The 22,640-nt window shown below is 38.4% G+C and overlaps 1 long non-coding RNA gene across 1 annotated transcript; it reads left to right on the top strand.

Annotated features, from left to right (window-relative positions):
- The first annotated feature begins 3,889 nt into the window (after positions 1-3,889).
- Positions 3,890-19,953, top strand: LOC109368255. Its single transcript, XR_002116109.2, has 2 exons — positions 3,890-4,635; positions 17,927-19,953. It is a non-coding gene; the product is annotated as an uncharacterized LOC109368255 (long non-coding RNA).
- Positions 19,954-22,640: the final 2,687 nt, after the last annotated feature.

Genomic DNA, 22,640 nt, shown 5'->3' with positions numbered 1-22,640 from the left:
ATATGAGACCAATTGTGGACTTTGGATGAAGCCAACAGAAATGTTTCCCTTGGCATCATTAGTGAAGCAAGCTAGTTTCAGGGGAAGTGTAGGTTTTAATTAATTAGCTGAGCAGCCTTATATCAACCAGTTCTTAAGGCCAAGTGAAATACTAGACAGACACTCTGCAAACCCAGTGGTGGGCGTGTGGGATGTCTGTAGGACTGTTCTAGCAAGCAAGAGTGAGATGGGAGAACTTCTGTATGTGCTGTTCCGTTCCATTTTATGTGCGTGCTCCGATCTTGCACAAAAACGGTGTGATTATCATAAACAACTCCAAGTGACTTTGGGAGATGGGTCAACCATTTTTCTTTAAAGCTGTGGTTTCATCTTCCCTCCCTCCCTCCCCTCAAATGTTGTACCTGTCCCTTCATTTACACGTAGTATTCAGTTGTGCTTCTTAAGTACCTGGATTCTTTTGAGTCTTGACCTCAGCTTCTTGCCTGTATAGTGGCACAATGGGATGTTAACAGTGCTGACCACTTTGTACATAAGATGTTCAAGAGTAGCTTCAATTTTACCATCTTTAAGTCACCGTTTTTATTTCTGAGATCATCTTTGCCACTTAGCACTTTTCCTATGCACTACATGAAGAAAGCTCGTGGTTGTCAAATAAAAATTGAAATTTGTTAGCCCTTGTCTCTGTCTTTTAAGGTGAAAAATTATTTTTTACAGTAATTTAAGTGCAGAAACGTTAGAAAAATTTTCCCGTGTGAAGTTGTTCATTATACATCTCTTGTAAAGGTAGGGCAAAACCCTAGTGCTCTATTTTATTAAACAACTAAAACATGGCATGTATTTTGTGCACAAATGCTCATGTAGAAAAAGGTTCTGTGTCTGATGAAGTCTGTACTTTAGATGGGATGAGTATGCCTTTTTATTATTTGCTCTCTTTAAAATACTTTACCAGGTCAGGATTTTGCAGCATTTTCAAGCTGCAAGCTGTTTTTTGTAGAATGAGTTGATTTAGTAATGGTAGCTTGGTTCAGCAGTCCGTGATTCATTTGGTTAGCACATGCTCTGCAGAAATGCCTGGCTTCATTTGAGCAGTTTAAAGGAACTACGGTGCAATTTATGGCGTTAGCCTTAATTATGTATTCATACTACTTGTATGGTTGCCCAGTATGAAGCGCTTTGTGGACGTGAGAGATTGGAGGTGCCTAGTCCCTGATTAGTTGAAAAAAAACTGTATCTCAAGTGGATGTTGGTACCCTCAAATTTGTCTTTTAATAGTGAATTGGAGCACTCAGAACAAAAAAAGCACAAGGCTTTATAACATCTTGATAAAGAAAGATAGAAAAAACAAACACGACAGGGTTTCCAAAATCTAACTCCGCAGTAAAATAAGAGTACATAGCTAATAAATAAATAAATGGAACCCCGAATGTTACAGAAACTATATAGTGCTTTCTGTCTTTCCATTGTGTAATGAAATCAGTGAAACATAATGCTTATGAGAGGAACCAGGTAATAGACAGTGGGTGGCAGTTTCTCCCACTTGATTTAAAGTGATACAACAAAAAAATGTAATAGTGAATCTGCAGTATCCTGTGTCAGTTCGGGAAGCCAGGATGACCGCTTAGAGTAATGCAAATTAGCTAGGGTTTGGTCAGTCCCCTCAAAACCACATCTGATTGTTTCTGTGTGCTCTGTCTGCGTGTTTTTCTTTCTTTATAAGCAAAGGAGTACAGATCGGTCTGAGGCCGTGCTGCTTAAATACTTTTCAAGGAGATTTGTCATCAGCGAGTGTTTAATCCATTAGAGATGTCTGTTTGGAAAGTGTCTAGGTTACCCCTGGCTGACTTGACCAGCCTGTGCATGCTTGGAGAAACATTGACCAAACATTTTTTTTTTACTCAACCGGGCCGTTCTGTGAGCAGTGGGGAAACTGATAAGTGGACAACTTGGGGAGAGCATTGTGGGCGTGCGCTGCATAGCTGTTAAGTCCTGTAGCACAAGGTGAACAGGCAGTTGCACACGCTTCCATGTGGTTTCTTAACTTGTTTGTATGTCAGGAAGGTTTTTTTTCTGGGAGGGAAGGGGATTTTGACACAAAGGCACCAACGGCAATGGAAAGGAGCAGTAGGAAGGGCTGTGTGAAAGACAAAGGTAGAGGAAAGGAAAGGAAAGGTGCTGGGGTGGGCAGGGAATGAGGAAGAGTGTCTGAGGTGAGAATTGACATGGTAAGGCTATAATGGATTGAAGCTGCCCCGGGGAAGAGATGAGTGCTCCAAGAGCAGCTGAAGAACCAGTGTGGCTAACTAGGCCATCTGTGTGTCACATGGCACCTTTGGAGGGGCAGGACTCTTCTGAACAGGTGCCAGCTGGCAGATAGAGTACTTTAGTAACACACCTCTCCAAAGGTTACAGTTTTTTTTTTTTTTGTTTTCATCTTGGTTTCTCCATCTGCAGTGAGTGTTAAGGTGGCAGGCAGGGGAAGAGCAATGGACTCTTCAGCAAAGCTTTCCCTTTTCTCCCACAGAGAGGTGCAGCACTGTGGTGTAAATCACCCCTAATTTTATCTCCTTCAGTCACAACTTTTTGGTTTATAGGTGGAGGTTAATCCCATTCAAGAGCTGGATTATTGAAGACACAGTCATTTAACCATGGAGGCCTATACGTGGGCTGAGGCAGTGTTCGGACAGTTCTGTCAGGGATCAGTGCTCTGCAGACATCAGTATTGCAGTTTCATGGCAGGCCGTGCCTTATACAGAGGTGTAGATCTAACAGAGTTCACCAGGACAGCGGTCGTGTGCTCAGCCTCCTATATGTGGCTGTGTTGTGCGGAAACAAAGGCAAGGAAAAGCTCTTGGGAACCTCGCTTCCTCATACAGAATCATCAAGATAGCTGGGAAGGTAGCCAATGCTTTGTTGTCTTTGAACTTAATGTGGAGAGTGTTGTGCTGGTAATTGCTGCAGGATTTCCCCAGGCACCAGAAAGGCAAGGAAGATAGACCAGGTTGCTGTCTGGGTTGGTACTTGGGCTTTTATCCTTCTTGACGGTATTTATCTCTTTATGGGTGTATTGATAACATGTGTCAGCAAATCCTAGAGTCTGAGCTTCCCAGGAACAAAGGTGGGAAGAAAGATTAGCGTCAGTCTGAGCTCTGAGGGGTGAGACAGGCAGTTCTCTCCTCACCAGATACAGACATTATTGGCTTCAGGCAATAGGGCAATTATTGCACCTACCTCAAGCACATTCTCCATTCATTTCAGTTAGAAATCTTCCTTATGGCAAGGTAGCTGAGAGATTCCAAAATAAATTTTATCATGTTTTAAAAACAAAAACCACAAAACCCATCAGAAGCAACTGATGAGACTAAACAAATGTGCCTATCAGGATAATGAGCTTTTTGAGATTAGCATTGCTTAAAGTTGCAGCAAAAAATGAGAGCAATCTAAAACACAGCCTAACTACAAGAACTCTCCTTGTTTGTTTGTTCTTGGGTAGGTTATGCTTGTTTTTTTTTTTTTCTTCCTCCAAACACAGTTCTCCAAAATAAAAGATGGCTAGCAGCAGCACTCTGGGGAGCTATTTACTGAAAGCAATTTGTGTTTATAGTTAAAAAAGCAGAAGTTGCATCCAGAACTGCTTTTAAAGTCATGCATAAAATATATTGTTAATGGTTTTGTAGTATTACGTGCAGGCATGATGCACATTTTCAGTTGGAAACTTTTGAAGACTATTTGTGCTCAGCTCCTAAAGGTGCCTTTCTACACTGTGGGGGCAGCATTGTATTTGAAACTTCAATGTAATCCTCTTTTTTTTTTTTTTTTTTTTTTGTATAATAAATCTAATGAAGTTATAAGCATATTCCATGATTTCAGTTTGAGAAAATTAAGACTTTCATTTTCAGATAAAAGCAAAGCTTATCTGAAAAGGGTTGATGAAAATAGTGATTGAAAACATATTATTTTCATTTGAGAGAGAAAGTTGGTACTTCAGGGATTTGGATTGCATTTGTTTCAGGGCTTTTGGTGGTGGCAGTGCTCTGCTTGGCAGACATTTTGCTTCAAGTGCCTTTTTTTTTTTTTTCTGACTTCTGATTGAGAGTTTCAAAAATAAGCTGCAGAGAAAGGAGAAAGTGAAACTCAGATGCACGAGAAAAGTATCAAGTCCCAACTGAGGAGATATAATCGGTCTTGAAACATCTCAAAATGTGTCAACCATGTTTAGAAATGGCTACATTAAAAAGGAGGAAAGCTTGATCCTTTTAGCACTGTAAATCATGGAAAGCAGTGAAAACTAATATTTATGAGGGGGATTGTGAAAGCCTGTGTGACAGTTGGAAATTACATCACTGTTGATGTTTCAAATTCTTGTGTAAAGTAATGCAATACTGTGTTTATGAATGAATGAACAAATGATTGTGCTGTGCTAAGTATACTATGTTGCTTGACTTGGTTGAGCTATTTTTTATCTGTTGTTTTTTTTCTTATGCTACTCCACTGTATACAGTTCCATATGTTTCAGCATAAAAGTAGAAAACACAATTCAGTATATGTATTTTTTTTTATTTCAGATACAGACCCACGTGTATTAGAGAAACAAGAACTTCAGCAGCCAACCTATGTTGCTCTAAGTTACATTAACAGGTAAGTATATGGTTCTTTTTCCAGTATAAGTAATCATGTTTTGCACAATATATGTGGATATGCATATGCCAAAAGGGATTCCTGAGTATTGCACTTCATTTTCTATTATATGACACTGTGATAGCACTTGTTTTGCGAAGACAATTGAATTAAAATTTAACTGAGTTGTTAACCACTTCAATATAGGGCATAAAGCAGCCCTTTTGCAGTACTGCTCACTTAGAGGATGAGGCTGCCAGACCTAAGACATGAAAAAAATTAAGAAACTTAACATTTTTTTTTAAAGCATTCACTTAAATAACAGAAAATAGATTTGGCTTTTCACTTATTGATTGAGGGCAGAACTGAAACCTCCTGAGTGCTCTGCTGTGGAAGAGCTGCTGTGTTTTGAGCTGTGTTACAGTGAACAGCCTGAGAGCCGGGGGGTTTGTATAACATTTCCTGCAGAGGGAAGGGTGTTAGTGAGGGGAGAAAAAAGAAGAGGTAGGAAAGTTTATTAAAAAAAAAAAAATCACTTGAAATGACTAAATTTTCTCTGCTGCATGAGACTAGTAGAGTTGCAAATAGCTGGTATTGGCATGATTTCCTAATTGGCCAGTGGCCGCTGTTCTTCCTGGACACAGTCCTACTCTTTTAAAGCATATTTTGAAATTAACCATGACCCTTTTTAACACTTCACTTCTGTTGATCTCATGTAATGTATAAAACTTTTTTTGCACTATGTAGACTTGGTATGTAGTCATGTGTATTGGTTTGCTTCTCTTTTTCCATTATATACTTGGGCGTTTTCTCTTGTTGCTTCTGTGGTTATTTTACTTAGTGTGAGGGGAAGTTTTATAAAAATTAGGGAAAAGCTGTTTTGAGACCATAGAAAGTGCCATGGGACTTGATTGTCTGATTCAAAATCGAAAACTGCTTTTAAAAGTAAAGATCCTTTGTCTAAATTTCATAATTTTGGTATCCTTTTTAATTGACTTCTGTGTGACTGAGTCTGTTTTAGTTGCTACCTATTCTACCCAAACTTTCTTCCCTTTTTGAGAAATAATTGTGCAGAACGAACTTGAGTACTTCTTAGAGCAAAACCCAATCTTTATTAACTCTTACTTAAATCAGCTGCTATTTAATTATTCTTCTAACTGTGATTTAATTTTCCTTCTAAAAGTGCTGATGTCTTTCACTGAGCCACCTGCTCTGGGCAGCTCAGGCTCTTGAGGGAGCAGCAATATCCATTACACTAATAGACATGCCTTTCTATTTCCCGCTACATATGCCAGAGCTGGGTTCTGCTTTGTTGTCCCAGGCTATGGGCTCTGATTTTGTAGCCTGATACATGTCATAAACATGTTGCATACTGTTAGATATCAAACACCAGATACTGCTGCACTTTTTTTAAACCCGTGCTTTTATGGTTTCCAAGTGGAACTGAACTGAACTTCGTTCCTGCTGTGACTTCCAGACCTTAAAACAATCTTCCTCTGCAGGTCTGTATATTCAACATGTTCTTTGTGGCCAATACGTTACTGGGGAGCCTGGGAAAACAGACTTGTGATTCTCAGGGCTTGTCAAAATTATATTCTAAGATATACTTAGAATGTATACTTAGTATATATTGATGTAGAAAAATGTGAAAGAATGATGGAGTGGATGTGCTTTATACTCTGCTCATTGCCCTGTTGCGTAGTGGCCAGTGTAAGCTAAAACAAAACATAAATCTGAGCTGTCTGGTTGGATAGCAGGGTGAATAAAGTATCAATAAAGGAGATAGAAGAGACAGAAAGATAAAGGAGTCTTGTTGACAATCTGAAACATACTCTTGCATCCATTTCCCTTCTACTCCCAGCTTATTTTCTCAGGCATAATTTGACAATATTGTACATGCACTTAAATTCTGAAACAGCCTTCAGATTGTGGACATCTGTAAGGCTCAGCCTCTTTCTATGCTGAAAATTTACTGCCATTACAGCCTTCAGTAACTACACACAGATGCCATTTCCATAGTATGTGATCCTCATGCAATCAGATAAAGTTTCTTTCAAATTGGCAGACAAAATATAAATTATAGGCCATAATAGTTTATTATCACTACATCAAACACTTCTAATGGTCGCTGACTGGATTGCAGCAAGTCCTTTTTTCAGAGAGTTTAATGTAGTCTTAATGCAGTCCTCAGTATTGATCATTGTTTTTTATTTGCTTTCTTTTTTCTTTTTTAAAAGACAAGTTTGGAGTAAGCTGCACTGCTGCAAAGCAGAGAAAATGAATCTGATTCCAGTCTGTAAATACAGGAGTAGTTTGTCTGCAGGGAGTCCAGTGGTGCTGCTGCATGAGTGGGACACTGGCAGTGGTGTGTCGGTAGCTGTGTACAAGCAATTGTATCTACATCCTCCAGTAGTTCCTAGAGATTCTTCCTTCACCTACAGACATCTTCATATTTCTCATTGCATTGAACTACAATGGTTAGTGTCTATAGCATTGCTTGTTCTATTTCTTAAGTTCAGTGTTGCTTTAATTATAATGGGTGTGGATTTTGCTTAATCTTTTTGGGAATATATTCACCTCTTTGTGCCTCTGAGTCTGTTGCCTTGGGACTTCAATGGAGATGGCTCTCAGGTTTGCTGTTCTATGTGGAATGTGAAGGTCTGGAGTTGTAGCATACTGTCAAGGCCTTTAGGATTGTGGGCTTACTGGAGAGGAAGTTCTTGTTATTTGAATGTTTTAAAATATTTCAGAAGCCATCTGGACTCAGCACTTTCAGATGGTGAGGATCTAAAATGAGAGCAAAGCTTGACTGATTGGAGTAAAACTCCTTGTGCCTTCAAGACAGCAGGTGAGAAGTGCTATATTAACTTGTAGTATTGGAAGCACGTGCCATAAAAACAGGCATTTGGTATAGTTTCTAATAAAAGTAAGTACTTTTTCTATTCTTTGACACAGAAATTGCTTTAATTAAAAACTTCTTATCATAGTCAGGAAAAAAAGGAAACTAGAATACTCCTACACCTGAAAATGAACAGTTAATTATATTAGTCTTTCTATTCCAAGTCACATTGAGGAAACAGTGAAAGCAAAGATTGTTTTAATCTTAAAATCTCTAAAAAGCTAACAAATACTTCAAATTACTTTAATGCTAGGTTCTTTTTTAAAAGTAGATTTCTGTTGATGATTGAGAATATAAAAGAAAGGTTATAACAGAAAATTTTTTAAGCATCAGTTGTGAAAGCAGTTACAGAATGCTGGGAATGAATATTCTCAGTATTACCTGCATGTCTATAAACCTTACTCTTGTGTGCAAACAAAACCTGTGATGAAGGCTGGATGTCATTCTTGGGTCAGCAGATTGCCCCAGCCAGTCCTGACATTTCTATTTCTCGCTCCTGATATTAACTAGCAAGATTTTGCCCTCACTGTTACCATTTTTAATTCCTGTAGGTGCCAGGCCTCTCTTTTCCCTTTTGTCTTGCTGATTATTGACTTCTCCGGAACAGATTTCCCAATTTTGCTTCTCATTTTAATACCACTTGAAGTAAAATCAAATGTTTCTTTGAACACTTTTGTGAAAGGAGTTAATTGCTTATGAAGTTCTAACTGCTGCAAACTCCCACTGTATTGTTGAGCTCACTAATTTTATAGGATTTAATATTAATTTGTAAGTTATTTTAAAAAGTGGTCAATCTTCAGGTAGCAGTATATTTAGCGTACATATGTTACTAATGAAATAAGAAGAATCCATAGAATATTCTGTGTTGGAAGGGTCCCATATGGATCATGGTGTTCAACTGACTCCACACAGGACCACCCAAAAATCAGACCATGTGTCTGAGAGCATTGTTCAGACTCTTCTTGAGCTCTGACAACTCAAAGCTGTGACCATTTTCTTAGGGATGCTGGTCCAGTGCCCAACCATTCTCTGGTGAAGAACCTTTCCCTGAATACCCAACCTGAATGTTTTTTATATTGAAGCATTGCTCTTTGACTCTGTCTACGTGGTTTCCTAGCAGAGCATTCAAGCCACATGATACTAGCAACTTATTTCTTTGGCATTGACTTACTTATTCACTAAAGCACTGAGTTGAGTACTCAGTAGGTAGAAATTTGAAGTCTTACTCCTTTCTGTACAGGAGGTATTCTCTTCCCATTGGTCACCTCTATTCATATCCATTTTCTGTCACTGCAGATATCCGATGGTGTGCTTAGTGAGTTTCCTCTGCAAGTTGGTTCTGTGTATCCCTTTGGTTTCAACTGTAAGCATACTGTTCAATAAATATACTGACTTAAACTTGTATAATGTGTAGAAAACAAAGATTCTATTTCCTCCTCTGATCTTTTGGGATTGTTTAATCATAAAGTTATTGACTGTCTTGAGATAGGATATCATTTATCCTCTTGAGATTACTCCTTTCTTCCTTGTGATTTTGGTGTACCTTCAGTTGAATGTCTGTTGGAGCAGTTTGGATTGAAGAAAATGCTAAAATCGTGAGGCTGGAGAGATGTAAGTTTGTTTCTCTTTGCTTACCATCTAAATGAAGTTTTTTTTCAGAAAGCATATGCAGAGTAGAACCTTCCTGAAATAGTGAGAATCTTCCTCTAAAATGGCTGTTCTCTGTACCATTCATCTGATAAATAGGAGATCAGACCAGATCAGTTCTTCCAGTTCAGGCTGGAGATTTCAGCTTTGAAGGTGCATTATTGGTAGTACGTTGCAGATTTATTAAGACATGCTACAAGGAAATACATAAGACTTTTAATTTCAGAACAGTTAATTTGACTTTGTGAATGAAAGAGCTAAACAAAATAATAACTAAAGAAAACAAACTGACCTCTTCAGGAGTTCTTCCAACCTCTTGCATGAGCTGTTTAATCTCTCATCGTGATTCAGAAGTAGAAGGATAGAGACTAGAAAATTTTTTCCATTTTTTGAATCCTGCTGGAGATGATTTTTTCCACACAAAGTCTGAGCTTGTGAATCCAGAATTCTGTAGCCATACCACGTGTTTGGATTAGATGCATCTTGCTGTGCTTACTACCACAGTTCTTGCCCTTTGTCTTGAAATTTAACTTCTTGCAGTAATGCGGTGCTGTCTTCCTTGAATTAAATATCACATCTCTGTGAAAGTGCAGAGGTTCCCGCTAACTATTGATTCTCATCTCATTGACGATGCATGCTGATGCTTCCAGTAGCTTCTGGCTTCAATGCATACGACAGAATACAGAAACAAAGGGATCAAAGTAATGCATCAATTGCCAGATAATATTTTTCTGTGTGAGCTTATTTTTATGTTTGCAGTGACCTAGTAGATCATGTGTTTTTATTCATTTAGCCATATCTTTACGCTCTGCTTTTTGACTTGTTCTGGAGATGGAACAAGACAAACTTCAGATGATAACTCAAACAAGATGTGCAGAAATGAATTTTAGTTAGAGTGAGGGGAATGCCTTTTGGTTTGGAAGGATTTATGCAGTTGGCTTTGTTTTCTCTTTTCTCTTTTTATCAGTTTCAAGTTAAGCGAAACTGAAGATTTATATAATGTACAGCTCTTTTATTTCATGTCAGCTGTAAAGATCAAAAAGCAGATTGGCATTTTAAGAAAAGCCCTAATGCCATGCCCTGAAATACGAATTATAAAATGAATTGAAATGTGTAGGACACTGAAAGAATGTGTTTTAGTTGTAAGGTTGTTTTTTGTTTTTAATTGAGAGGTGATTAGCTTTTTTTTCTGGCATTGTTCATATGGAAAATTCATAGAAAAGAAATATTCATCTCTTTACTTCTGATGCATGCAAAAGTCTCCAGTGAAAGAGATGTTAAGTCTCCATTGTTCCTTGGAGTTCCTTGAACTTCTGTGTTCAGTTTAGTTACCAAACAACAGAGGCATCAGTGTAAGTCCCCAAGGCTTTCAAGAGTCTTGTCTTTATGAGGATTTTCTTCATCTTTGGTCAATGTGGCATACCAAAATTGATGAAAAAATTGCCTTGTCTTTCTGGCACTGGATTTGATCTTGGCAGTTCCTGTTTCAATTTCCAGTTTTCTACATGTATTTTTCCATTTACTCTTGGACAGGTCACTTCTTTATGGGGAAGGAGGGAAATAATTCTTCGGTTTCCTTCTTAAAAAGAAAACAATTCTGTTCTCTGATTCTAAAATAAATATGCTTAAATACAACCATAAGCAGTAGTAGTGCTTTCAGAAGGAATGTGTTTGCTTCAAAAAAATAAAATAAAATAATAATAATTGAATTCGCATATTTCATTGTCATTCATATGGTGGGACCAGCCCTCTCAGTATCGTTTCTGTGTATGCTGGCACAATGAGACCCTTATTAGATTCTGGTATATAAACAGAAAATGCTCATGATTTATATTATAGCTATTTAACATGCTTGCAGAACTATTTAAAAACGACACTAATGCACCAGTTTCTGCAGAAAGAAGTTGTGGAAGTTCTGATATACTTCGATTTCAGAGTAAAGGATGATCAAAGATTTTACATTGGTGCACTAGTTTTCTTTCAAGTGTGACTGAAGACAAAAGGGATTAAGCTAGTCGCTGTTCTTTCTACCCTTTGCTCACAGAAATGGCTGTTGTTGACAGCTACTTTCCTCCTGTCCTGATGGCGGTGGTTGCTGTTGTATTGTTCTTGATTTTTATTTATTTGTTTTTTAAAACACTATCAGCAATGAAACATTACACAGAGGAAACTGCAGGCTTTCTAGGGAAGTTCCTTTTTATCCAGTGTCTTGCTGAAAGCTTGTCATGACCAACTGAGCTAAGCATAGTGACTTACAGATTGGGAATTTACCATCCCTGGTAAGTTCCAAGGCAGTCTAGACCAGCCAGTTGTATTCCTTAACTGGAGCCTGGTGTGTGTGTTTGTTTTTTAATCTACAGTTTTCTTGTCATATAAACAACTGGAGTTTTTTGTGTGACTTTGGTTGTGTTTGATTTTTTTCTTATGAAGTAGTTCTGCTTTTTCTAGTTTTACTGATATAATTTTTAGAAACTACTGATCTGTTTCATAGTAATAGGTTTGTTATGAAAAGATGTGCATAAGATCAGCCTGCAGCAAGACTAAAAACGAGATTTTTAAATAAATTTAGTAGTTCAAATTATAACACATTACTTGTTTTCCTTTACTAGTTTTTATATACTCTAATATTGCATATTCTTCTAGTAAGGAGTGGCCCACTAGTTTGCAATTTATTGAGTTGTAACAGACTACTTTCTGGACTAATTCCTGAAATGCATTTGAGCACTTCATCCCCCCTTTCTCACCTTTGTGTATAACACCTCAGTAACAGCTCTTCACCCAGCATTCACAAGGTCTCCTCAGTACTGAGGCAGGAGGGGGACAGTCAGCTTAAAGGCGGTGTAACAAAATGGAGTTGCTGCACAATGTCTTTTTGTCTTGCAGACATTCAGAAACATGGCTGCAGTTTGGAAGCTGCATTCAGAGGCTGCCTTGGTCTTTCTTTAGGGCAGTTTGTAGCTTATTCTAGAGATTAAGTGCACATGAGAGACTACATGCAGTGTTGGAGACTTGGCTCATGAGGAAAGAATATTGATGTCATCTTCCGTTACATAAAATCTACTCCAAAGTGTTAGTTTGAGCCTGAATTTTCCCAAAATATTTTTGCGGTTGAGTTGACCTCTCGATTTGGTTGTGAGCCAGAAGGAAAGTTTTTGTATATCCTGCAAAGATGCATTCATTATCCCACCACTTCTTCTCTAATACTCCAGTGTCCAAAGAAATGGAGACCAGGTGGAGGGCTTGATGGAGCTGGCTTCTTCCCTCATTTCCTAATGAGGGCAGGAGTGCATTCAGCACGCTGACCAGGGAGTTTGCAGGCTTCCACAAAATGCTCTCAGAGATGGCTCTCCGAGACCTGGGGACAGAATGACAGACTGTAACAGTCACCTCACACCTTTAATACGTAGCTGCAAACAACTTGTGCTCTGTGCTATAAAGCCTCAGTTCTCCTCATGCCATGGAGCTTCAAAACAAGGATTAAAACTGGAGTCTGCACCTGATGGGCACCAAACCTGAGGGTGAAATGGAGAGCAATGAGGATATGTATTATGACAAGGAGTCAGAAAAGCTTGACTGCTTGGATTGTGAGCAAGTATTATACAGTAGAGAAATGTTTAATAGCATCAGAAAAAACATATGAGAAAGGTTCCTATGTAATTGAATTTTGTTTGACTTTTCATTTAACGTTGAAACTGCTCTAACAAATAGGCACAGTGCTATTAATACTAAGAAGGAAAAAGCCCTGGCACATCATCTGTGAAAAAATCTTTTACAATCTGGTTGTTTTTGCAAACATAGTATGGCATCACCTAATCAGAAAATAATTTTTCAATAGAGTAGAAACGTACAAAACCATAAGATTTTCCTTTTTTATTATTATTTCATTGCTTAGATCTTGACCTTGAATTTTTCTAAAACTCCTTGTTCCCACCTTGAAAAGGGATGATACTTTACAAGGTGATGAAAGTGAAGAATTTGCACAGAAAAGTAGATCAGAATAGAAATCCTTACAGAGCAGTGCATCGAGTACCGCAGCTGTCACTTATCTGAAGGTAAGCATTACACCCCTGGTTCAGGTACAGGGCCACTTGTGATGTACAGCTCTTGGAAGTATTTGCACATACAAGTGGGCACTTGTATGCTTTTCACTCAGTCGAGCTCTAAAACCTGATTCAGTGTATTCTAATAATAGTTAGTTTGTGTGTTGACATTATGCATTGTCTAAGTGACCTGTACTAGAGTGAGGTGGCGTGAAACTGTTCCACAAATTGTTTGCTTGATTCCCTGAGCAAACGCTATTGAAAGGAGGCTTTATTCAGGTAATTTGGCTCAGCTATAGAAGAATTAGTCAAACTGATTTAATACTTTCTGCATCTTGGTTTCTCTGAAGCTGTTTGATTGAGGACCGCAGATTTCATGTTGTAATTTCTCAGTGAATTGAGAAAGGTTTTCTTTCTTTACTATTGTTGGATTATTGGTGTATTAAGGCAGAGACAGAAATAATTACAAATGTGATTTCATCTGCAGGGGTAGATGTAGTCCATTTGGTGTATTCTTCTAGCTTCTCTCCATGCAGTCTTTTTATAGCCTTTCGTAATGTATCAGATGTGTTAATTATGTTTCTAATGAAACTTGTAATGAGTCCTGCAGCCTGTTTTGTTTGTAATGATGAAGCTGTATGCTTCCTAACTCTTGGTAGCTGACTTCTGCTCCTGCTGTCTTCTATGTCTTTCCTCCTGCCCCCAGCCTCTTCAGTCTTCTGCCACTTGCGTCCTTTTCTGTTGCAGTCTGGGCAATGCTGGCAGTATGTTGGCTTTGAGGAGGACTTATGATCTTGGTGCATTCTTACAAGCTGATGAAGGGATGTTCTAGGTGGAGGTGCAGAAGAGGCAAGTTGTCCCACAGCTGCATATAAATAACTTTTTTTCTTTTTGGCACCATCAGTGTCAAGGATTGACCCTGTGCCTTGAATCCGTAACTTGCCCCAAAACACTCAGGCTGGGAATTTTTTGGTTATATACCCCGTTTTAGTAATGTGGATACAAGACTGTTCCTCTTGACATCCTCTTACTCATAGTTGCTGTAGTGGTGGTGCATTCCTTGATAATTTATGGTGGCACGTTCCCTTACTGCTACAGCAATGTAAAGTGCTTTCAACAAAAACAAAGTTGGCACACAGCTTCCTTCCCTGTGTTAACTTCCCATCTGAGATGCTCATACTAAAGTATTAAAAAAAAAAAAAACAAACACAGAAAACACTTCCCTGTCTTCAGAAAGGTGGCTCTATGTATGCATGACCTGCCTTTCTATTATTTCTTATCTCACTTGCTCACATGCCATTTCTAGCTGATCATTATTTACCAAAAGTTGTTAAGCAGTTGAACTATGTCAGCTGGGCAGTGCTGTTTACAAAAAGCAAACAGTCATTATACAACCTGATGTTTCCAATTTATTATTTTTTGTTATTCAGTGCTTAATGTAGGAGGTTGGAAAAAAGAGTTGTGAAACCTGTGGTGGTGAATGAAATAAGTATGATAGAACTAAATGTATAATTACATTTAGGTAGCAACTTCTATTTTTTTTTAATTCTACATGTAGTATGAGCTCATTTATTCCTACTGCACCTGGGGTTCAATACATGTAACTGATCATTCACATTGTGTGTTTTAATGGCCTCTGAGATGTTACTGTGCATTCATAACTGGTTTTGAAGTTGTTCATCTGTTAAGTTAGCTGTGCAGTTACACTGTTCTAAGCTTGAAACTTTAGACAGTACAGCCACTCCACTGCTGTACATTTCTTGCAGTCAGTGATGATTTCCCTTTAGATTTAGAGGCCAATATAGTAAGGTCCACCATCTGGAATGGTAGGTACATTGACTTCAGGTGTATCAGCCTCTAAATCTGTTATGGGAAATTTCCTGTTGCAGTTTCTGATTGACTTCTTTTACAAGCCGCATCTGCGTAAGTGAGGTCTGACTTCAGTGATCTCAGCAGAATGCTTAGAAGAGGTTGGAGCTGATTATCTTGTGACTTATCATTAAGCTTATTTTTCCTTCAGCAACATTTTTGCGCAGGAGTTAAACCATTCCTATAACTGTTTATAACTTTCCTAACTGGCTATAATAGTTTTGAGTTCAGACTATTAAATTTACAATATTTTGCTTGTGCGATATGCAGCGTAAGAAAAAAATCTACATCCTTTCCCAAAAGTATAGTAAGTCTAGAGATTATTTATTTATTGTTTAAATATGGTTGAGGGGATGTAAGGAAACATGGCCGGTAATACCAGTTTTGTAGCAAAAGACCTCATGTGTTCAATGAGCTAGGTCATGAAGTGTATTTTGGCATTGTATCTTTTGATTTATAAAAGATGTTCTATTTCCTCATTATTATTTTTCCTTCACCAATGCCACCTCAGTGATGGTGTCTGCATGAAGAAAATGCTGCTTCCATTAACTGACCTGTTTCACATTCTGGATATCTGAAAAGCATGCTGATTTTTTTTTTTTTTTATTCCAGCATGGTGATGAAAAGGTTCACAGTTTCTCTGTAAATGATTACAATGGAGGGAGAAAAAAAAAAAAAGAAATATGTCACAGAGGTATTTCTTAAGAATAGTTTCTTGGCAAAAATGATAATAAAGTAGAAGTCCATTAGCAGTGAACAATTTTTGATTTGTAACAGCAGTAATTGTATGCGTACCGCTTGTCAGTGCATGTTCTCACATGGTATAAAACTAAAACATTGCTATCTGAAGAGCTCTTCATTTTTGCTGATGTCCTCATTTTGTTTGAGACATCGTTTATTGGGGCAATGTGTAGGGCACTGTGAGGCTTTCACGATGAAACCTGAAACTGGATGAAACAAACCTGAAGGTTGGATCAAGTTCACAGGAACCTTTGCTGGGGTTTGTAAGTCTGGGTTGAATTTGCAGCCAATCTGCGCTCACTTACTGTGTGTCAATAGAGCCACACGAAGTGTATTGGTTTCACATGTTTTCAGTCATTTCACACCACCAGTGACTTCAGGAAGAACTGGACGTTGCTTGTTCCTCATCCAGTGAAAGTGAGCTGAAACCTGTGAAAAGTAATTTTTAAAGTAAGATGTGATTAATGGTTGGAGAGTCCCATCAGGTAGGAAGGAAGGCGATAGAAAGCAAGAGGCTTCTTCATGCCTGGAAGTGCACGGAGGAAAGGCAGGTGTAGGCACCATCTCCAGCCATGCTGGAGAAAGTCTCTCTTGGTCCTTCTTGGCCTGCTGTGCAAAGTACTACAGCAGTGTTGAACCACTTAACAGAGGACAGGGAAAAGCTGATGACTGGAAGTGCAGATGTCGTAGCTTCCTCTTGTGAATACATATATGGGACTTTCAGGGAAGGTATCTTCTCAGGGGAAAATGAGGGAGAAATTAGAGGAAAAAGAGTGTTTGAGGGTAATAAAGGGTTAAATGAGCTGTGGTACATGGACTAAAACTAACAAAAAGGATATTTCAAGGGAGGAGGGTACACAAAGTGTGTCCAGGAAGAGTATTTCAATGTGATAGGTGGGGGCCAGCATCTCATTTTGGCAGCTGGAGAGGGAGACACTGAGTTTCTCATCGGAGTTATTTCGGGACCCTTAGGAGCAAATGTAAAAGGAAAGTTTCTATTTTAGGTTGTCTCCAGTAAATATAGTCTTCTGATTGATTGACATCTCTTAAAAATCTTTGATTCTTCTTCCTCAGCAGATACTTACTGATGTTGATGTCTGCGTCCCTCTTGTAAGCTGTCATGGGAGCAAATGGCATGATTGCATGTTTGAGTGTCCAGGACTTGGTATTACTCTTCTGGGATTATGCTGCTAACAAACAGTTTCCTTCTTATTTCTTTCTCAACAATATGAAAATCAGCTTAGGTAGCACTTGAAGCTGCTGAATTTTTAGTTAATTTCCAGTATGTGTGAATGCGGTTGGCAAAAGAAAATTCACAAAAGATATGTCTTTATGAAGCCTGGTTTCAAGGAACCTACCATACTTGGTGCCAAAGCTGTGGAACCTACTTGCTTTTTTGAGCAGGCTTAACAGTAGGGTAGAGATCTTAAAGTTAGATGAATTATTTTCATCTTCATCTAATAAGTTCTTGGCTGAGCAAGAAAGACCCTCAGGAACGCTCTGTGTGCTGGAGGAAAGAACTCAGCTGTTTTCTGGCAGAGCAGCCCTGAACCAGCCTTGGCATGAAATTGTTTTAGGAAAGCAGATTTCCATTATTTTTAGTGGTCGTAAGCAATTTGTGTTCTGTTCATATCATCTAATGCAAAACTCTTGTTTTGTTTGTGGACTTGTGTTTGACACTAATGCTTCCTCTGGTTCGTCCTTAAGGAATTCTCTAAACACCTATGAGGAAATTAAGTGCTGTGCTATAATGCAACTTCAGTGCACTGGGAGTTGTAAAGGACAGAGTAAGACAGAAGCAGTTCTAGGGGAAACTTGGTGTAAGAAGCATTGCCCAGATTGTCCAAGAAACTTGACAAATTCAATCTTCCTTCTCTTTACTTCTCTTTAATACCTTATTTCCTGAAGATACTGCATGCTGTAGACAAATGTGCGTAAGGTTTGTGGAGTTGGGATTGGATATCCCATGGTAGTGGTGATGGGAAGCAGTATCTAAAAGGGCAAAAGCTCTCAGCCTGGAGCAGTGGGCAGTGTGCGTATTTTGTCTGCAACCAAACATTTATGCTAACTTTTCAACAAATGGTTTACATTAGCTGAAATATGGCTCTGTTTTCAGATGGCAGACTCTGAAGACATAGCTAGATGATTATATGAACAATTACTTTGAAGTATCAAGCCTGGAAACTGTACATATATGAAGAAAGTATCCTGAGAAGTCGTCTTCATGAGAGCAGCAGTTCCCAGAAGGCAGCATTTTTGTGGTTGCTTGTGTGGTGCAGCTTTCAGGAGAACAAAGCCAGAGCCCTGAGGAGGAATTCAGCCAAAGCAGCTCAGAGTTGTGAGGCCTAGCCACCATTAGCCTTGGCGTTCTGGCATCCTGAGTGCACGTTTTTCTTTTTCATCCTGGTCTCTTGTGAAAATGAAAATAATGCAACTCAGGGTGTAGCTCTGTGAGTATTTTTTCTGAATTACTTCAGAACATTTCTGATTCTCAGTTTCTCAGTGCATCAGATCAGCAGGGAGAGACGTGATGTTTTGCAATTGATTTGTTGAGATGCTGTGTGATTTAGGAAGTGTCATGTAGGATAAGAGAAGGTGTCAGGATATTAAAGACTTCCTGCTGTGAGGTAAAGGATCTCATAACAGATAGGGGAAGAGAGTGGAGGGAGAAACAAGTGGAATGGAAGGAAATCATATTTGCTCTTCATATCTGTCTACGCATTGCAACTTAGAGACTGAGAATCTGTATTTTAGAACACCCTTAGGTGAGCTATAGGAGGAGGCATTTTGAATGGAAACATTTCTGGTGTCCCACTTTTGTTGAAGATGCTGCTTGGGTTCACAGTTACTAAAGAAAGATTGCTGACAGCAGCCAAGTTAAGATGGATGTACGCTTGCAGTTCTTCTGTAGGGATGGAATGGGAAATATTTAATACATAGATTAGACTACTGGCATAATAAATATTCACAGTAGCATATAAAACACCAAAAATGTATTTTTCATCAAACATTTCCTCTGTTGACCTAGCACAAGTTTCAAACTGCTCTTTCCTAGAATCGTTATCAGACAGGTGGTGTTGTCAATTGCACTTCTTTAGTTGGTGTCTGTTTCTGCAACATATTGAGAATTACAGTTAATAAGTTAATCAAATACAAATATGTTAATTTAATCTCAGTGAAACAGATGTTACTTTAAATTCCCTAATACATAATATAGAGATTAGTTTTCCAAGACTGGATAAGATGAGCAGTGCAATGTGAATTAAACGTAAAAATTTCCACAGTCTTAAGTGGAGACTGCTGTGGTTCATAAGGTTCGGTTGACTTTCCTTCCTTTAGCTGTTAATTTTTCTACACATCCGCTTTTGTAGTGTGTGGTTTGAACAAGAAACAAAGTTTTCAAGGTGTTTTGTCTAGGCATTCTTTCTAGTAACAGCCTGCACAGAACCACGCAGTACCAACAGCCATGTGAAAATGTCTACGCTGGGAGACCTACTGCACATTTCAGGGGTTTCATTTTAATTTATTTTTTAACACTTTAGAAAATGGGGTTGTTTTAACAAGCACAGATAATGAAATTCCTAGGTCTCGCCTTTATTTGAACACAGGACTTATGTACCTCCTGCTCTGTTCATCGCTGTTGAGAAATCCAGCTTGCAATTTAGAATATTGTCATTTGAGTGGAATTGCTTGTATATGTCATTCATGTAATAGCTTGGGCTTGCTGGCTCCCCGAACCTGCCATTTGTCAGAAAGTGGGCATTTGTGAACTTGAACGTATGGTGTGTATAAAATACCACTAAATTTCAGCTATGCACATTTCAAAATCACATTCCAAGAAAATAGCAAAATCGATTTGTATTCATTTTTTATCATTTAATTTCTCATTTTTATTTTCTGTTTTTAGCGGTGTTAGGTAAAAGCCTTAAAACACCATTGTACATACTTAATATATTCCCTTCGTTCTGTGGAATTAGTCGATTTAAAGTCCTATTGACAGTGCATTTTAGTCCAGATGGTCTCAGCTTTGTGTAATTTACCTTTCAATGTATGTCTTTCCAGCTGGGACAACTCTGCTTTGGGTGGAATTTGCATAGACATCAGATATTTGCTACATGCCTGGAAAGAAAAGTGTGACCAAGTTCTGGCTTATGCTAATACTTTGCTGTCACCACATGTTACTACTAAAGCAACACAAAAAGAATTATACTTTTCATTTGTTCTCAGCAGTTAAATTATGAGTCTCTGCCTTATAAAGATTAGATAGTTTTCAGTGAGCTCTTTAGCGCTGATGAAGCCGGCAGTGCTTTAATCGTGAAATTGTTTCAGGTTGTTAAAATACTGCCGTTCTTGTTGAACAAATTAAGTTATAAAGTAGTGAATACACGCACCAGGCATTTCCAGACTTCAAATAAATTTTCAGACGGAACAAACTAAAACATTATGGGAATTCACTTTTTAATACTATTTTTTATTCTACCTCTATTTTTTTAGAGTAGTTTTAAAAGATTAGACATTGCTTGTTCTAAAATACTGCTCATGCTATTCTTGTAAATGTCCCAATAACAACAATAATTAATATCCCTGCATTTGCATTTTAAACCACTCCATTTCCCTAGCCATTTATTACTTGGATGTAAAAATTCATTCCCAGTCAAAACTTGGCACAAATTCTCTGAATTCCATACTTTTTACCAGATGTAAAAATAAAAGTGAAAGAATTCAGGGTTTTTTTTTCCTTCCCCAATTAAAGAGTTCAATAAAGCATGAGTTAAATTTTCTCCTTATTATGATAAATTCTTTTTATTCTTAGAACTTCAGAATTGCTCTGATTTAAAAAATAAATAAATAAAATTCAGGAAGTGGAGGGATGGTATAAGGCGGAAGATGGAAGGATTTAGCTCATGATTAAAATGAAACGCCATCTTTTGCCCTGCAGTGTGCTGAATACCACCAGCTCCTCAATGATTTTGAGGGAGCAGTGGCTTTGCACTTGGCCGCTGTTCAGTTTGCCTCAAGAGTGGAGGTGGATGCAATGGCCGCTCAACACAGCTTGTGGTCAATGATCCATCTTGAAACAGTTCTCAAGTGATGTAATCATGCTGAAATTCTCCAGAGGGATAGTTGCTCTGGAGCAATACATTGTCTGGTCTTTCCTGAGAAAGGTTATTTTAAAAATTTCATCTCTTATGAAGATCTTGGTTCACCCAAATCAAAGCTTACTGTGAAAGCTGATAGGTTTTTATTGAACCTTCAGGAAGGAAATGTTTCAAATTTGGGGTGAAGTTTCTGGAGACTTACTGAATGACTTATTGAATTTTTAGAAGATCTACTTTTCATTGGGGGAGAAAAAATGGAGAAATGTTTAGATTTCTCAGAAAATGGCAGACATCTTGCTTTATATTAGTGACTACATAGAGCCCTCCAGCATGTCATCCGGAGCTTTGCTCTGTGACACCGGTCTGGGTGGTTGGTTCATTGCTTCACACAGAGCTTGAGGAGCTGTTTTCATGCTGGGATGGTAGAAGTCCATTATTATTATTGATTCTATATTAATGAATCAGCTCTAGTTAGTCAGAAAGCTTTTCTTTCAAGGCCAGTGTCAGTTCATGCAAATATCCCATCTATGTCTGTCATGGATGGGCTTGCATGGTTGTGGCAGATTTTTGTCCAGAAGTGCAGGTGTGCCCAAGGCCTGGGTGCAAAAGTTGCACCTAACTCATGCTTTTCGTTTCAATTACTGCATGTTGCCACCTCACAAGGAGGGGAGGATGAACAGCGGTGGGTAATGACAAGAAGAGATTTGAAACTTGCTATTAGTCACTGTGTATCACCAGCACTGATTTTTGCAACATTTTGGCTGCGTTCCGTGTTGAATTGAGGTTTCAGATCTGTCTTAGAAAGTGACATTTCTGAAAGCTATAAACATGTGACAAACCTGCTTCTATGGCAAGAGGAGCAGGTAGGGAAGGGATCAGACTGCGGCACTGGAGGAATGTGCTCTTCATGGAAGGCACAGTGCTCTGCTGCCCAAGTCACTGCTGCTTGCAAGTGTGGAGAAGATGCTCACCCTGGATGAGCTGATCGCCTTGTGTGAAAGGGGACACGGGTCTGCTAGGGCTGTGCTATCTTGGCACAATCATAGACAGCATAAAATACTCATTAACTTAAGTGCATAAGGATTTAGACTGTCATTGAGACTGACGAAGAAGGAAATGGGAAAAAAGACACAACACCCTTGTCTTAAATATGTAAATACTGGCATACAGAAATAGAAATTGAAAATTTATCACAGAAGTGAGAGTACTTTGCAAGGCAGTGCCTCGTCAGAATGACAAAAGAACAGGCATGTTTTGTAACTTGAAACTCAGGATTCCTTCCCATTTCTGTCTCTAGTGGTTAGAATTCTTCACTCTTGCTAGCTTACAAGTCCACAGGGACTTTTAAAACTACTTATTCAGACTTTACTGTTTTGGATGTACAAGAGTTAGTTGCATTAAGCTGTAGCTTGGAAAAAAAACGAAACCATTTTTATAGCATTTTTAAAATAACTTTATTAAGGGATAGCATAAAAGATCACAGTTTCTCTGTTTTTACAAGCCTGCTTTGAAAAGATAATAAAGCTACTACACAGGACATGTATTAGGCTGATGATTAATGTGTCTGTGTTACAACTCTGAATGCTCTGAAACCTACTTTATATTGGAATGAATGAAAATGTCACAACAGAGGAGGAGTATAGTGCAAGGAAAATAATGTAAGCTAGTCTCTCGCAAGGTAACGTTTTACACGTAGCAGTTTGGTAAACTTTTTTGCTTTCCATATGGGAA

The sequence above is a fragment of the Meleagris gallopavo genome, chromosome 6 (assembly GCF_000146605.3).
Source record: "Meleagris gallopavo isolate NT-WF06-2002-E0010 breed Aviagen turkey brand Nicholas breeding stock chromosome 6, Turkey_5.1, whole genome shotgun sequence".
Classification (NCBI taxonomy): Eukaryota; Metazoa; Chordata; class Aves; order Galliformes; family Phasianidae; genus Meleagris; species Meleagris gallopavo.
This window is presented reverse-complemented; position numbering and strand designations above follow the sequence as displayed.